The sequence below is a fragment of the Triticum aestivum genome, chromosome 5D (assembly GCF_018294505.1).
Source record: "Triticum aestivum cultivar Chinese Spring chromosome 5D, IWGSC CS RefSeq v2.1, whole genome shotgun sequence".
Lineage (NCBI taxonomy): Eukaryota > Viridiplantae > Streptophyta > Magnoliopsida > Poales > Poaceae > Triticum > Triticum aestivum.
In genome coordinates this window covers 497,488,369-497,494,258 of record NC_057808.1, presented here as the reverse complement: position 1 = coordinate 497,494,258, position 5,890 = coordinate 497,488,369, and positions in this window count along the sequence as shown.

Sequence of the window (5,890 nt, the reverse complement as noted above, 5' to 3'; positions counted from 1 at the left end):
AGGTCAACTTGTTATTCTCCGCCCCGCTAGGTTGCAAATCTTTTCTAGGAGGGATGCATTAGGCTTAAGAGGAAAATGGGCTTTAAAAATAATAAATGAGATGTAATTATAAAAACTAGGCAGTAACTATAAAAAAATGCACCAAACACGAAATTAGTTTATAAAATATTATTTATGGATTTTGAAAATCTTAATTTTTAATTGTTGCGCGCGCAATGTTTCGTTCGATTTTTACGTAATACAAATTTATATTTAATCTGACTAGAAATTTCGGGATAAAAATATTTCGGTTCCCATCAAAATGTGGGAAATTTTATTGAATTATGTTTTGAACGGTTGGTTGAAATTATTAATCGTTGTCCTAGCTAGAAAATGGGTTGTACTTTTAACAAACTGTAAATGAGCTGTAGTAAATTCCATTAGAATTTAAAAATAGGCTGTACATTCTTACAAATCGCAAATGGGCTATAAGTTTTCTGCCACACACTTGTGGGCCTACTAAGTTGACGCGTCCCCTAAAAAAAGTAAGTTGACGCGTATGCAAGGCTTTGTCAACTTATAGTCAACACATGGTTCTAGCAGCAGTGGCCGTTGGATGTCCATCCAACGGATGTCATGCTTCTTCTTCAATCTCGGATATTCTAGCTTCAGCCGCCCAAAAAATGATTCCTCCCCCTAAGATCTGGGGCGCACCGTTTCGGAGGCTGACCTGTGGGCCTACTAAGTTGACGCGTACTAAGGGCTTTGTCAACTTAGTCAATATAAACGATTCTAGCTGCAGTGACCGTACGATGTCCATCCAACGGCCGTCGTGCTTCTTCAACCTTCGGTCTTCTTGCTCCAGCCGCCCAAAGCAGCGCCGGTCGTGCCGCCTGCTCCTGCCTCCCGTGGTCGGCTGTGCTGCCGCAGAGGCCTCACCGCCCCTTACTACTCCCACCGCTGGCCAGGCCATCCCTCCACTCACCCACACCCCCTGTTATTCTGCGGCGACGGCAGCCTCACACCGCAGCCGAACCAGTGAACCCTCGTACTCCTCTCCGTGTGGGTATCCACTGCCGCGTCTTCCCCGGCTCCGCGTCGTCCCCTTCCTAGGCCTCGCCGTCGTCCACCGTCGTGGTGCTCTCGGTGCGGCGTGGTCAATGTGGTCAACGACCGACTTCCATCGGAAGAGTACTGTACGTGGAGAGGCTGACAGCTGGGTCCACGGCAGCCGCAAGGAAGTGCCTCCTTATTACGCGCAAAATAATTATTCCTGCACCTGACAGCGGGGACCCACCGGATGGGCCATCGTATTTCAAAAAAAAAACGTTCCCCCCTGACTGCTGGGACCCACCAGCTACATCTTCGCACGTAAGGAAGTGCGTCCAGGCAAAAAAAAACGATTCGCCCCCCTGACTGTTGGGACCCACCAGCTATATCTTCGCACGCAAGGAAGTGCCTGACAGTCGGGACCGACCTGGTCGAAGCGTACGTAGCGTTGTCATTCTGATCGCGAACGTGTACGTACATACTGGTCGATGTAGAGCGCGCACGTGTCGTAGTAGAGGCACGTATGTAGCATGTACACGTACGTACAGCGGCCAGTGTGCAAGAAAGAAAATACGGCCACGTACGTACATACGGGCGGGGTCTCGAACGCCTACTTGCGCATACATACGGCTAGGGCTCGTGTACATGGCTGGGTCGGAACAGAGAAACAGCGTCGTCGTCGTGTTCATGGGGAGCCAACCGGCTGGGTCGGAATGGAATACGTCGTCGTGTTCATCGGGAGGGCTTGGACGGAACAGCCGATGGAAACGAGGCCTGGCGTACCGCAGAACGGAGGAAACGGCCTTGTGTTTGACCGGCCACGTTCGAAACGGGATCCTACTCATCGGGAGGGGTCTGGCGTACCGCAAAACGGAGAAAACGGACTTGTGTTGGACCTCCTACGGTTGAAACGGGGTCCTGTTGATCGGGAGGGGTGTGGCGTACCGCAAAACGGAGGAAACGGACTTTTGTTGGAGCGCTACGGTCGAAACGGGGGTCATGTTCATCGGGAGGGGTGTGGCGTACCGCAAAACGGGACTCCACGGGATACTGTTCATCTCCACCGTTGACCCCCTCCAGCCTCCACGGGCTACTGTTCATTCACCGTCGACCTCCTCCGGCCTCCACATGCGACTGTTCATCCACGGGCTCCTGTTCATCCAGCCTCCACCGCGCGCTACTCCACCGGCTACTGTTCAACCAGCCCTCTCCACGGGCTCCTGTTCAACCACCCCTCCACAGGCTACTGTTCATCCAGCCCTCCACCGTCTACTGTTCATCCAGCCCTCCACGGGGTGGTCCTGTTCATCCAGCCCTCCACGGGGTCCTGTTCATCCAGCCCCAACCGGCTCGATCGATCGGGGTCCTGTTCATCCAGAGGCAACACCATGGGGTCATGTTCATCCACCCCCATCGGGAACTGTTCATCCAAACCCCCCCAGCAACGCTCATTGTTCATCCAGAGGCAGCATCGATCGGCTTCAGTTAGCAGCAGTAGCGAAGGAATCACTCGATCGGGTTCAGTTAACAGCCATCGATCAATCGCTTGGGTTCAGTAACGCGTAGCCTGCAGTGCAATCGCTCGGGTTCAGTAGGCAAACGCCTCGCTCGGGTTCAGTTAGAGCCCAACGCCTCGCACCCACGCGGTGTGTGTACGAGAGAAACGCGCAAACCTCCGTGCATCGCTCGGCCCCGACTACCCACCGTAACCGGGAACACCCAGATATTTTCCTAGCCCTCGCTTCTACCACGGTTTTTTCCGTCATGGACGGCCCAAAGAATGTCATGCAGCTGCGTCTCCGGCCCGCCCAGGATGAAAAGCCCATTTTCTGTCATGATTTTTTGTCATAGAAGTAGGAGCCCACCACATCTATGATGATATCGGGTTTTGTCACAATTATTGTCATAGAAGTGTCGTAAGTATGACAGAAAAAAAATTCATTCGGCCCAAAATGTCACGGATGTGTCTTTTTTTGTAGTGAAGCTGTTTTCGTGGGAGTGATTTCATCCTGAATTTAGTTTCATTACCAACCGCCAATTCAGTGTCCAGCCAAACAGGTGAAATGAAACTTACCAATACCAAATCCAATACAAGGCCCCCAATGAAGACATCCAAACGCAGTGTTAGTGAAGAAAGTAAACAAGCACATGCGAGAATATAAACCCCACGCTATTGCTCCCCGGCAACAGCGCCAGAAAAAGCTTGATAATCCCCAAGTGCAAGGAATCATCGTAGCAATTTCTAAAGGTGGGAGTGATAAGTTTGGAGTGTCGAACCCACAAGGAGCTAAAGGTAGGATCAATATTCTCCCAAGTCCTATCTGCCACTAATACGACTCTACGTACACCGAACGTTTGCTTGCATCTAGAAACGAGAAATAAAATTGTGTTGTGGGTATGAAGAGGATAGCTTTGCATGATATCGGAGAACTAAAATATAAAAATAGGTATTCTTATCATAAAGTTAGAATATATCATAATATATTACAAAAGGAGAGTGTGGAACAATGATGGATCGATGTGCGGAATTATCCTAGGCAATTGTTAACCAGATCGGTAATCATTATTGTAATTCTATATGAGGAAGAGGCATGAGCTAACATACTTTCCGTACTTGGATCATATGAACTTATGATTGGAAATCTAGAAAGCATCCGCAACTACTAGAAATCATTAAGGTAAACCTAACCATAGCATTAAATATCAAGTCCTCTTTACTCCCATACGCAACAACCCCCTTACTCGGGTTTAAGCTTCTGTCACTCTAGCAACCCACTATAAGCGAATCATGAACGTATTGCAATACCCTACAGCGGGAATCCTTCACGTGTGCGCAGCACGGAAAGCACCATAGGACAGCACCAAAATAAAGCATACAACTCAAACCAATCTAGATCATCACTCAACCCAAAAGACAAAAGAAATCTACTCAAAACATCATAGGATGGCAACACATCATTGGATCATAATATGTGGCATAAAGCACCATGTTCAAGTAGGGGATTACAGCGGGGTGTGGAAGAGTGGACCATTGAAAAAAGATGAGGGAGGTGATGAAGACGGTCACCACGGCGATTATTCCCCCGGCAGCACTTCGGCGCCACCAAGAGAGAGGGGGGGAGAGTCTCCCCCCTTGGCTTCCTCCTCCATGGCCTCCAGTGATGATGGCCCCCTCCGGCAGGGTGCCCGAGAGGGCCTAGAGATTTTTTGTGGGCACAAAGGCTTGCGGCGGCGGAACTTCTCATCTAGGGTTCTTTCTAGAGGTTACCGGATATATAGGGGTACTTGGCGTTGGAATCAAGTCAGGAGGATGCCCGAGGGGCCCACAAGCCGTATGGGCATGCCCTGGGGAGTGAGCCCCCCTGGCTTGTGGCCTCCTCGGTCACCTCCTGGGCCCAGCTCCGGTGTTCCGTGAGTCTCTTCTGGTCCATAAACGATCACCGTAAATTTTCAGCCTATTCCGAGAACTTTTATTTGTGCACAAAAAAACGACACATCGGTAGTTCTGCTGAAAACGGCGTCAGTCCGGGTTAGTTCTAATCAAATCATACCAAAACCATATAAAATTGTTATAAACATGGCATGAATACTTTATAAATTATAGATGCGTTGGAGGCGTATCAGGAACACTTCGGCCTGATAGGCCATGAGGCCAGCCCATCGTCCATCTTGTCAACCGACGGGCCACCGCTGGTATCATACATCGTTAGTCCTCAAGACGATGTGCTCGCTTCTTCGTCTTGGATGGTAACTCTAGGGAAACCTCAGATCCTCTAGGGGATCGGATGATGATGACGTTTGTACGTCACTCCTCTTACGGCATCATCTTTGGAGTTGCTATCATTTGGAGGGACCAGTGGTAGGCGGTGATCGGTGTTGTTGGTGTTGGACATATGCGATCCAAGTTCTCAATCTAGTGGTGGCTAAGTCTGATGTTTGCGTTTGAAGTCGAGTTAGCGAGTATGGTCCTTCTCGGATAATCTCGTTCCCATAGGACACACCTCCCTGTCTTTGAGGGGGCTATCGAGTGGCACCCAGACGGCCAAAGCTCAAGGCATCCGCCTTGCTTGGTTCGATGATGATGGTAGAGCAAGACCTGCCTCCCCTTGTCAAGCCTTCGTGTGATCTTTGAAACCAAGATTCGTCTCTTGTAGGGCGTGGTGTTGTTGTGGTATGCTTGCATGATGTTTTGGGTTTGTGTGCTTAGTCTAGTCGTTGTAGTGTGCCTTCTTCTTCTTCATCAATGAAATGCAACGCCGTTGCTCTTCTTCAAAAAAAATTGTTGCATGGCTTTGGCGAAAATCCTCGGGATGATAGGGTTGCAATCACATGATTTGGCATACATTCCCTCATATGTTACGATCCCATATATGGTTTGCTGCAAACACATAGATGAAATGCCCCGATGAGTCCGAAGGCCTGCTGCAAACATTGTGTTCATGCATCCTTTGAAATATTTTTTCATGTTCGCTTTTTTGCGAATTATTCATCTCATGTTATACGGTGCCATGATTCTTCTCGGTCGAGGGCTTTGTTGCGACAAGTGGAGATTTGTTACTTTTTTACACGAAAATGAGAATGTTACATTGGTTTGCTTGGAATGCTGCGATCTTTTTTGGTGTGTGCTTTGGCAATACCACGGGAGAAATAAAAAAATGCAAATTATACGCTCAGTTCTCCTAAAAGGATTCTATATATGTACGTAGACTCCTCTCTATCTCTACTCTCTTCACCGGTTTAATTAACTTCCCTTTGCCACCACTAAGATACTACTCCTATCTTGTTGGCGAAGAAATATCGATCAGATCCGGTTGAGATCTGCTTCCAAGGATTGTTTTTTTTCTGTACAACTCTCTCTCTC